Raw genomic sequence first — 12,527 nt, 5'->3', positions numbered from 1 at the left:
CCTGCCCCTCTTTAGGAATAATGGCTCTTTCTCGCTTCTGTAAACTGCTTGATTGCTAGGCTGAGAGGACAAACTGCACTGACCCCATTTTGACTAGTTGCTTCAGGCAAGCCTGGACCTGACCAGGCATGTCATAATCTCCACCTACTACCCCCACCCCAGGAGGCTATAGATCAAGCAGGCCCAGGCATATAGTGGCCTTATAAGGTAAGAACAGAGACTTCTGGCCTCACAGATAACAGTCAGCACATTCCATAGCTCTGAGGGTAGCACCTGTCAATGAGAAACCCCCAGGGCTGCATCCCTTGTAACCAATCAATTCAAAAGTGTGTTGGCGCATGCGGGCTCCTCGGACCAATCAAGATGTAACTCTGTTATTCCCCTCCTGCCTTGGTCTAAAACCTATAAAAGGCTTCCTCCCCCTGCAATCGGGGCTCTCAGCACAGATCCATTGCATTGGTGAGGTCTGAGAGCCTGAGCTTAAGCCCGAATAAAGACTCTTTGTTCTTGCATGCCCTCTGGATTCCGTGGTTATTCTTGGGGGTCTGTTCTCTGGGCACAACAGGAGACACTGTTTATTCGGGGAAATTCCAGACCCTCTGTTCTCTTGAATGGCTGTCCTTTGATGAAGGATGGCCCTTTACTGGTTCCTTTGAGATGAACAAGCTTTCTTCTCTTCAGGCTGTGATCTTTGGAAGCCTAGGACACCCTGATCAAGTTCCTTATGTCATGGCTTACTTTTACCTTTTGGACAAACCTCCCAAATGGTTGATCTCACCAGCCCACCTGGGATGATGTCCAACAGCTCCTCACCCTCTTCACCACTGAGGAATGCAGCTGGATCCTCTCTGAGGCCTGAAAACCGGTACCAGCCGAAAATGGCCCATTTACTGAGGATCCTGAGGTGATTGAAGAATTTTTCCCCAGATTGAGATCCCAACACTCCTGCAGGTACTCAGATTCTTATGGGGGGGGGGTCTCCAGGCCACTACAAAAAGGCCTACACATTTGTCAAAAGTCAGCCACGTTTTGCAGGACAAAAGACTTGTTGAAGGAACTTCAATGCCTGGGGTATTAGTTGCTGCTGCTGCCCTGCCCCTGCCAGCATCTCCCGCCCACCCACCCGCTACGGTGCCACTGGGAGGAAGTGAGAGGGAGGCATCTGTGGGTTTGTCTCTGCTGCTGGTCCATCCCGCCTGAGAACAATTGGAAGAAGGAATGCGCAGGCTCTCCTCTGCAAGGAAAGAGGCCATCCTGGACATCCCCATTCCCCAAAGTCAGAGGCAAGTCAGAGAATTCCTGGGGTCAGCTGGATATTGTTGCCTATGGATACCTGATTTTGCAAAGCTGGCCAGGCCTCTATACAAGCTGGATGGCCAGCCTGCCTGAAGATCATAGTGGCCACTGCAGTCCTAGTTAAGGACACTGATAAGCTCACCTTGGGACAACAACTGATTGTGACCACCTCCCATGCTACTGAAGGGGTGCTGAGGGCACTGCCTGATCGCTGGCTCACAAACGCAAGACTGTCATTACCAGTCTCTCCTACTAGATGTGCCCCACCTGACACATGCAGTGACCAGTGCCTTAAACCCTGCATCCCTGCTCCCTGAGACTGAGTCTGAGACAGCTGTGCATCACGATTGCTCCGAACTGCTACAGCATGAACAGGGAAGCCAACCTGATCTCACTGACATACCATGGAAGAACCCTGACTTGGTGATGTACACAGATGGGAGTAGTTACATAAAAGATAAAGTCAGGTATGCAGGGGCAGCAGTAGTCACCCAGGAGGATGTCCTATGGGAGGAAGCCCTGCCCAAGGAACCTCTGCACAAAAGGCCAAACAGCCTTGATTCAGGCCCTAAGACTGGGAGACATTTACACTGACAGTAGATATGCTTTTGCCACTGTTCGTGTACATGGAGCCATCTATCAAGAAAAAGGCCTTCTGACATCAGAAGGAAGGACTATCAAAAACAAACAAGAGATCATTGATTTTTCAAAAGCCATATGGATGCCAAAAAGGGTGGCAGTCATTCATTGCCCAGGACACCAAAAGAACAACACACCTGAGGTCCGAGGAAGCCAAAAGGTGGATCAAGTTGCCAAGAAAATAGCAGAATCCCCATCTGAACCTGCTCTCCTAGCCCTGCCACTTCCTATGTTACCTGAAAAGCCTTCATACACAGAAGAGGATGACAAATATTTCCAGACAATTCCAAATGGGTATGTATGTCTCCTCAGGATGGAGACACACTGCAGATGACTAGGTCATCCTCCCCTGCCGCCTGGGGGAAATGCTAGTTCACCAGCTCCATGAAGGAACCCACATGGGAAAAGAAAAGATTAGGTTATTACTAGCCAGATGCTTCCAGTTTCCTTCCTCAACAGCTACAATACAGGACATCACCTCCAGATGTATGGCATGCCAGATGACTAATGCCTACCCCAAAAATGATAAATCCTCAGGAAAATATGAAAGAGGAACTGCACCCAGAGTCCACTGGGAGGTAGACTTCACTGAGGTAAAGCTGGGACATTTTGGATATAAATATTTACTGGTTTTTGTAGACACTTTTTCAGGATTAGTAGAAGCCTTTCCCACCAAGAGGAGACAGCGACCACAGTTTCCAGGAAGTTATTGGATGAACTCATTCTCAGGTTTGGTGTGCCCTTAATGTTAGGATCTGACAATGGACCGGCATTCATCTCTCAGGTAATTCAGGCCTTAGCAAAGGCCCTGGAGACAAATTAGAAACTACATGGTGCATACCATCCCCAGAATTCAGGACAGGTAGAAAGGATGAATCGGACCATGAAGGAGACCTTGACTAAATTAACCCTAGAATCTGGCGCAGACTGGTTGACCCTCCTTCCTTTCACCCTACTGAGGGTTAGAAACTCCTCCTATATCCAAGGAGTTACTCCTTTTGAAATTCTATTTAGGAGGCCTCCTCCCCTGGTCCTGAGATTAAGATCAGAATTATTGGGAAATATCTAATCATGAGCTCCTTCAGTCTGTTAGAGCATTGCAGGTTGTACAGGAGAATCTCCATCCACTGATCCGACACCTGCATGAACTGCCTCCAGCTACTCCACATCCTTATAGACCTGGAGACCTTGTCTGGATAAAACGACATCAGAAAGAGACGCTAGCCCCTCGATGGAAGGGACCATTCACTGTGATCTTGTCGACTCCAACCGCAGTGAAAGTGGACGGACTGCGCACCTGGATTCATCACTCCCACATCAAACCTGCCCCGGTTGATCAGGAAAAATGGGAAGTTCAACCTCACCCTGAAGACCCCCTAAAGCTCCAAGTGGTGAGGGAAAAGGACGCTGGACCCTAATCTTGACTTTAGCCTTCCTATTGTGGCGAGCCACAGCTAATGAATATAAGCCCCCCCACTTGTCTATGGCGAATAAGCAATGCTATTACAGGAACAGTTGCTGCCACCAATACCACTCCCCCAGGACAACTGCCTGTCCTCCAGGCCCCATTAGTAAAACTATGGCCCAGTATCCTGGGGGACTTGGGAATCTCCTGGACAGGTGTACTACCACTAGGCTCACGCCCGACCAGGTTCACCTTTTATGTCTGCCCTTACGGAAGGAGGATAGATGGGGGAGTCTGCTCCAAACCCGGGGAACACCACTGTGCTTTTTGGGGATGTGAAAGCTGGACAAATGGAGGTTGGGAAACCAATCCTGACCCCAACATAGGCCTATTGCTGTACAGGCAATCTAATTGCCAGTCAAACCAATGTGACATTTTACAGGTTACCCTTAAGTCTTGGAAACCATCCTCTCCCACTCGCTGGCTTATCAGAACGACATGGGGCATCAAAGCCTATGTGAGCGGGAAGGATCCTGGGACTTCTTTTACCATTCAATGTATCCCTCAGTGACCACCTCTCTTGCCCATAGGGCCCATAGGCCCTGAGGTACAGATGGCCCCTACAGACGAGGTCCCTGAAACTCCCTGACCCCAACACTCTGGGTTCACACGACACCTTCCCTAAATTCCCTATTGAATACTTTGGAGGCAACTTTTATCTTTCTGAACAATTCTGAGCCCAACCTGACCTTAGACTGTTGGCTCTGCCTAGATCCCAAACCTCTCTATTACATAGGAATAGCCAGCAAACCTGTCCACCTATGAACAAAAAGTTTCCTGCCCAGGGGGAATGACAACCCCCTCCTCGACTCTAGGCTATGTCCAAGGAAGCAGCGTCTGTATGACCTCCCCCCCCAGTAGATATTTCCAGATCACCGTTTAATATTTCTTGTTCCATTGTCTATAAGCCAGGCCCGGATTGCCCTCTTCAGCCCTCGGGCCAGTTCTTGATAGCTACCAATATGTCTTGGTTTGCTTGTACAAAAAAGGACTCACCCAGTGTCTCTCGCCGGATTATTTGTCTGATGATACCTTTGAAACATGCATCTTGGTGCAGGTGATACCCCGGGTACTATATTATGGGGGGGGCCTGCTGGGAGATTTCATGCGAGAATTCCCAGAGGAGCCCCAATTCTGGTTTCCACCCTTATAGGATTAGGGATCACAGGGTCAGCTGCGGGGACAACAGCCCTGGGACTTAGCATATCTAATTACCAACACCTAGGTTCGATCATTGATCAAGACCTCACCCTCCTTCAAGAAGCAACTTCCTTGCTAGAACGACAAGTTGACTCCCTAGCAGAAGTAGTGTTACAAAATAGAGGAGGCCTGGATTTGCTCTTCCTACGGGAAGGAGGGCTCTGCCTGGCACTAGGGGAAACATGCTGTTTCTATGCTAACCATTCAGGGATAATTAAGAATACCCTGGAGGAGTTAAAACTGAATTTATAAAACAGAAAAATCAAGAGAGACCTCCTGGTCATGGTTCCACAAAATTTTTAACTGGTCCCCCTGGTTGACCACCTTGGTCTCGACTATTGTAGACCCAATTATAATTCTTCTAATTCTACTGATATTTGGGCCCTGCCTCCTGAACTCACTGGTCAAATTTGTAAAACAAAGAGTCTCTGGAGTGCAGCTTATGGTATTAAGGGCTCACTACAATCCAGTAGATCTGGATGAATCCACGATTTGATTTATGGGCACAACTCACAGGAGGAATGAAGACTCAGTGTCTGAGTGGTCAATTCAGGAAAGTCTTTAGACCCTGAACAGATACACAATGAGAAAATACAGTGTGAGATTAACACACACTTGTCTAGTGTTGGGAAATTACAGCCCTTCAAACATTTCCATGTTTCAAGCTGGTAGAATTTTTTTTCTTTCAAAACTTTGAAGGTTAAATTCAATTCTAATATTGTTGTTGCTGAAAGCTCATTTCTATTTAGTAAAATAAAAATAAATTCCTTTAAATAGCTCATTCTCCTGTAGCCCACAAAGCAATGTATTTTAAAGATACTTTGGGTACTGGAGAGATGGCTCAGTTGTTAAGAGCACTGGTTGCTCTTACAGAGGCCCTGGATTCAGTTCCCAGTCCACATAGTGGCTAACAACTATAAACACCAGTTCCAGGGGATCCTATCCTATGCCCTCTTCTGACCTCTGTCGGCACTACATGCATGTGGTGCACTTACATACACACAGGCAAAACACTCATACAAGTAAAATAAAAAAAAATTAATTGGGGCTAGAGAGATGGCTCAGTGGTTAAGAGCACTGACTGCTTTTGCAGAGGACCCAGTTTTGAGTCCCAGAATCCACATGGCAGCTAACAACCATCCTCACTCCAGGTCTAGGGGATACGGCACCCTCTTCTGACCACCAAAGGCATTTCAGGACACCAGTGCACCTACCTACATTCAGGCATTACACTCATACACATAAAATAAAAATAACAAATTAAACATTAAAAAAATTTTTAATTAAAAAATTTAAAGATACCTTATGACTTTCTTTGTTACTATGAAAACTTCATGAAATTGTTTCCATGTTGGAACATGGTATTAGGACAACATGAATCTGTGTTCCCAAGCCATGGTCACTCATATTTGGCTCTAGAACAAGCTATCTCTTAGTATTTGAGATTAAGAGCTGTGTTTTTGTGTCAATAGTCATGATGCATGAAGAAAGTAAAATAGCCGTATTTTTTAAAGATAAATCAAATTCTCTATGTGTCCATATCTGAATGAGATGACAATAATTCATAAATTTTGATCTACAATTGGGGTACAAGAACATGAACTTTCCTAATGTCCCTACATTTTATATTTAAATCATTTCCAAAATTCTTTTTCATTAAAACTGTTATAAGATTTATACTTGGATATAATATTCATGTATAAATTATTTATGATTTAAAAATATTTTATTAGTTATTTTAATTTTATGTATATCAGTGTATTGCCTGCATGTATGTAAGTGCACCCATGTTGTGCAGTGTCTGTGGAAGTCAGAAGAGGGTGTTGGATCCCCTGGAACTGGAGCTATGGATGGTTGGTTGTTAGCCACCATGTGGGTGTTGGGAATCAAATCTAGGTTCTCTGCAAGAGCAGTCAGTGCCCTAACTGCTGAGCTATCTCTCCAGCCCCCAAATGGGGAGTTTTTAATATTCCTAAATTGGCTTTTTTTTTTGCATGCTAAACTAGATGTCCTAGGCACTAGAATCAAAGATCATAAATAGGTGTACTACTTTCATTGGTATTTACAGGCATCTAAGAAGTGACAGAATTGTTAATTTATAAGAAATAAATGTTTTAGACTATTAAACATTTTATTTATGTATTGGCCTTTTTTTTGAGATGGGGTCTTCCTGTAGCCCCAGCTGGCCTGGAATTTAATGTGTAGATCAGACTGGCCTTGAACTCACAGAGATCCACCTGCCTCTGCCTCCTGAGTGCCGGGATTAAAGGAGTTCGTCATCATGCCCGGCTGAGACTATTCAACATTTTAAACACATGTTAAAGAATAGGGAAAGAGAAAATTTTGAGATGCACCCTGGGAACCTAACTTTCCTCAGCCCCCTTCTCTTATCTGCCCTCTAACCTTGCCTCTTCCTCCTCTTTCGTCATCCTTTCCTTCTGCTACTCTTCTGCAACAGTCCCCACACAGAACAAATTTCCGTATGATCTTTAAACAGTCTATACTTCCTGGGAAAAAACAGGGCTAAAAACTTTGATTATAGGGTTTCCTAAATCATATCAGGGCACTCTGGGATTTGTTAAAGAACTTTAGATCATTCTGTTGACCTACAAAATGGAATGCTCTGATCTGTGTGTGTTTGTGTATAGGCGGTGCACATGTGCTCATGTGCATGTGGAGACCAGTGGTCGACCTCAATAGTGTTCCTTAAGAGCCATCCATTTTGTTTGAGACAAGGTTTCTCACTGGGACTTGGGACCTGCAGATTAGGACAGGCTTGTGTAGCAATTTCCTCTGAGATAAAACCATCCATCTTGGAGAAAAACTTAGGATGTTCTAAAAGGAGGTAAACAACAGGATGTTCTAAGGGGAGGTGAACTATTCCATCCTGCAAGGAAGCTCCTAAAGCTCAGGAAGTGAACAACTCAGTAGCTTCAGGAAGTCTCTAGAAATGACCAGATTCACTAGGCCCCTCCTCCAAGCAGATATAAGCCCAACGACTGATGAGAGACGCTCTCAGGCAAGCTGAGCTGCCTGGAAGAGGCTCAGACCCACTGAACTACCTGGGAAGGGCACTCCAACCTGAGCTGTCTATGGGTTGTGCAGTGCGCTCCAATTGCTTGCTTTCACTAGCTGTTATTTATGTTTTGGTGATGCAGCTGTCTTTGAGTCATTTTTGCTCCTTTAACTCCTCACTCATGTTCCTCTAAGTAATCCCAGTAAAACTCATTGGTTCACCAAGTTGGATTTTGGTAGTATCTTCACTTTGATCTGTCTTTGGTTCCCTGTCTGAGGCGAGAAGACATTTGTTCACATCTCCTCAGGAACAGTGTCACACAACAGCTGACTGGCCAGCAAGTGCCATGGATCCCCATTCTACCTATTCAGTGCTGTGATTAAAACATGCACCACATCTGGCTTTTTATACTGGGGAATCACAATGGGGGCCTCATGCTTAAGTGGTAAGCACTTTACCAACTGAGTCATCTCCCCTGCTTATAGATGAGAAAGGATTTTATATGGTAAAATAAGATTTTATCCTAAAGTAAAAGATTTTTTTTTTCCAAAATGGAACAGGAAAGATAAAGACAAAGCCAGAAGGCTAAAGTATGTTGTAAGGGTTGTGAAAGTTAAAACAAAATTGGCACAGGTATGATGAAGTTGGCTATAATTAAAGGGTATTAAAAATTCCTAAGGTCACTAGAGAGATGGCTCAGTGGATAAGAGCACTGGCTGCTCTTGCAGAAGATTTGGGTTTGGTTCCCAGCACCCGCATGATGGCTAACAATTGTCTGTAACTCCAGTTCCAGGGGATCTAACACCCTCTCCTGGCCTCCACAGGCATTGCACAATGTGAGCACACTTGCAGGCAAAACATTCATACACATAAAAAATAGAAAATTCTCAAGGTCAAAATTCAATAGAGTGTTGTAGAACTAGAACCTGGTTCTCAGTTACAATGATAGGTTTTTCTTAAAATATGGATCCTCTTACTAACAGTCACAGAAAAAACTAGCTTGAGGACAAGGATTTTGTTTTGTCTTCACTAAATGGAGCATTTGAAACCTGACAATTAGATTTTATTCAAATGCCTCCAACATGAGTTATAAATACATCTTAATGCTAAGTTTGTGTTTTCTCATTCAGTTCAAATCTCCCTTGTCAGAAATTGACTGCCTTAGAAGCAGGAAAGTTCTATTAGAGTTATTTTCTCTTAGGACAGTTCTCCTAAATTACATAGTAATCACGGAACTTATTTTAGTGGCCAAATATTTAAATGTGCAAAATTTGGCATATTGTATGGAATTTTCATTGTGTGAAGAAGGGGATCTTCAGTCCTAGTGCAATGAAATGAACAAAAGACCATACAAAAATGGTCAAAACTGACTAGAGTTTTCAGCTCCCTAGCCAAAGACACTTACATTAATTCTTTCAAGTCTACCCATTTTGGGAAATATCAACTCTCTCTTTATAAAAATAATTAAAGGGCATTCTATATAAATGGACAAAGGACTGTGTGAGTTCTCTGTATTAATGGGGGACATTACATACTATTATAAGGAACTTTTCAAATGTTAACTAAACATTCAGGATGAGTTATAGAGTCTTTTTACATTAAGCTTCCTGATCAAGAGCTAAATGAATGAGAACTGAAGCTGGGTGATTTTATCAACTGGAAAAGACACTCCATCAAAGACTTTGTTCAACCTCAGTGATATTTCTAACCTAAAACTTGTGCCACGTTCTCTCTGGACATGTCGATGTGGGCTCATCTTCAGCCACACCGACAATTAAGAACCTCGACTCACTGAACTCAAAATCCCTTTGACAACGTTTCACTCTTTCATAATCCACTTCTTAAATTGTTTTCTATTTAGATATTTGAAAATTGTTCCTTGGTGTATGTTCCTAACTGATGGGCATGATGTTCATCTTGGTTTTACTGAAACTACAAATGACACTGTGTTCTACATCAATAATATTTTATTACAATTGTTTCCTTACCCAGACCTTCTACCTTACTTAAATAAGCCTTTGTATTTAAAAAGATTTAACATTTCACTATCCGCATAGGCTAATTCTCTCAGCATTTAGTTTAATTTGGAGGGAAAATCCAGTTTAAACTTTCTGAAAGGAATTTCTGTTTTGGGATACCTGTGGTTTTTTCATTTAAAAATTTGTACTTTATGTGTATGAGTACTTTATGTGCATGTATGTAAGTGCACTTGAGCATGCAATGCTTGTGGAGGACAGAAGATAGCATCAGATCCCCTGGGACTGGAGCTATGGATGGTTGTTAGCTGCCATGTGCCTCAGTCCTCTGCAAGAGAAGCCAGTGCTCTTAACCACTGGGATCTCTCTCCAGTCCTGGAATACCTCTATTTTATATTCAAACATGTAGGCCCCTAAACAATAGAATTTTTTCCTATTCAGACAAAGGAAAAAATATTCACTAGGTCCAGTCAATTTATTATAATGCTTATTGATATTAAAAACATTTATTATGTAAAAGTAATTGGTCTCCATTGACAACAGTATTCAATAAAATTTTTAAAATTTATTTAGTAACCACATGATTAGAAGAGGCACTTCATTACAGCTTTAACATATTCAATAACAATTTCCAGAGCAAAGATACATCTCTTTCAAAAGTGGCTGTAAATTTTTAGGTTCACAGTTTAATTAATACAGTTATACAGTATAACTGTATAAACTCAGTATAAACCCTGTAAGACATAAAATTGAATGAGTCTTTAACCTTTAAAAAAGATCTCCATTTCATTTTAAAATACACTGTTTCCTACAGAAAGACTCATTTTTAATGCTACTAGCACTTAGATGTTTGCACACGTGTCTCTAATCTCCATATATCTGATTATTACTAGTCACAGTCAATTACACTTGGATCCTTGGCACCTGAGTGTGGTTATAAAGTCATCAGGTGGATTTCAATGGTAATGTTTATTACCTCTACTAATTAACATGGAGTAGATTTTTATGCTTCCTCTTCAAATATAACTCATTTTTTTATTTGTTGATTTTTTTGTGTATAAAATAAAGAACATCCCAAACAATCTTATTCATCTATATACCCACTTCCCAAATGGCACCCTCCCATAGCACCCCCCCCACCCAGACTGGAGCCCATATACTCTGTCATCCCTGTTACTGTCCACCTTGTTGTTGGTGCCCCCAGCCATTCCCCAGTGCTTGTCCATCGCTGAATCTAGTCAGCCTACCTAGAGATCCTTGTTTTAGGAAGATCAGCTGTTCTCATCTAGCAGCAATCAGTTGTCAATATTCCTTTAGGTAAGATTGGGGTCTGCTGTTCATTTTCCCAGTTCTATGCTGGGTTACCGTCTGGGAGTCTCTTGAGCCATCCTGACCAGCAACTCAAAGGAAGGTATCTCCTGTCTGGCATTGTTTCTTGTTATGTAGCCTTTAGCTATACATATGGACTCTTTAAAAATTGTATTGGCCCCTTTAATCTTTGGTTATACTTTCCTTTTGGGTGTTTAGGACCCTACAGTTGGCTCAGATAAACCAGTTTATTTTTACTCTTAAGGCTGTTTGAGGATCTGTTCCTAAAGGGTCGCATGGGCTTGGGAGGAGCCCCTGGCTCCTTTCTTTTACCAGTTTAGTCTATGTGAAGATAAGTCAAAGGTCCTGCTTGACCATGGCTGGCTTTGCTTGGAAACATGGAAGAAATGTTTCCTCTGTGTTGACCCTCCTCTTTGTAGACTGGACACTGGTTCAAGTCCATCTCATGGGGTCTCCATGGCCTCCTTCATCAAGAAGACAGGTGACTCACCATAGTTACAGGACATTTTGAGAGATGCTCACAGTCTCCTGGAACTTAGTTGACCTAGGAGTGCAAGGAGCAAAAACTGTCCTTTATGTCCCTCTGACCAAATTAGTATAGGCCTCAAAGTATGGCTGTTAGACATCCAAGAAGTTTAGTTCCACAGACCAAACGTTCTCAGATAAACCTTGCCTAGACAGATATTATATTCCTTGATCTAGTTGTATGTATAATTTGTCAGTAGGTTGTTGGACTAATATGGTTCCCTCTGGTTTTTTAAAACTAGCTAGGCATTATCTATCTCTTGCATTGTCTAACCCTTCCACCATGCTTTCCCCATTTAAGGTGCCCCCATTTTTCCCTCTTCTCCCTTAATAATACCCTTCTCCTATGGTCCCACCTCTCAAGCGCCTTCTTTCTCTTTATCCCCTAGGTTCCTTGTATAACCTTCCCTCCCTCCTTCCCCTTAAAATAACCCCATTTTTATCCATATCTCCCTTGTTAATTCCTGTTTCCTACTGTTCTCTCTCAAGTTCTTTCTTTTCCTTTACTTCCTTGGTTCCTTTTCATTTCCTCGTTCCTGTAGTTGGGTCTGGATACATACTCACTTATCAGGATTTGGTGCTAAGATCCACATATGAGGGAGAACATGTCTTTTTTTTTTTTCTGAGTATGTGTTGCTTCACTTAGTATAACAGTTTCTAGTTCCATCCATTTACCTGCAAATTTCATGATGTCATCTTTCTTTACAGCCGAGTAAAACTCTGTCATATAAATGAACCACATTTTCATTATCCACTCATCAGTTGAGAGAAACTTAGGTTGCTTCCCGCTCTTAGCTATTGTGAAAAGAGCAGCAACAAACATGTATGTGCAAGTGTCTCTGCAATAGGATGAGTTCTTTGGGTATATGCCAAATGGTAAGTTCATTTGTAGTTTTTAAAGAGTTTTCCACACTGCTTTCCATAGGGGTTGAACAAGTTTGCAGCCCCACCAGCAGTGGATCAGTGTTCCCCTTTCCCCACATCCTCTCCAACTTTTGGTATCATTTGTTTTCTTGATCTTAGCCAGTCTGACTGGGGTAAGGTGAAATCTTAAAGTGGTTTTAATTTGCATTTCCCTGAT

Source organism: Nannospalax galili, unplaced genomic scaffold, assembly GCF_000622305.1.
Source record: "Nannospalax galili isolate Female #2095 unplaced genomic scaffold, S.galili_v1.0 scaffold451, whole genome shotgun sequence".
Taxonomy (NCBI): Eukaryota; Metazoa; Chordata; class Mammalia; order Rodentia; family Spalacidae; genus Nannospalax; species Nannospalax galili.
Note: the sequence above shows the minus strand (reverse complement) of the source record.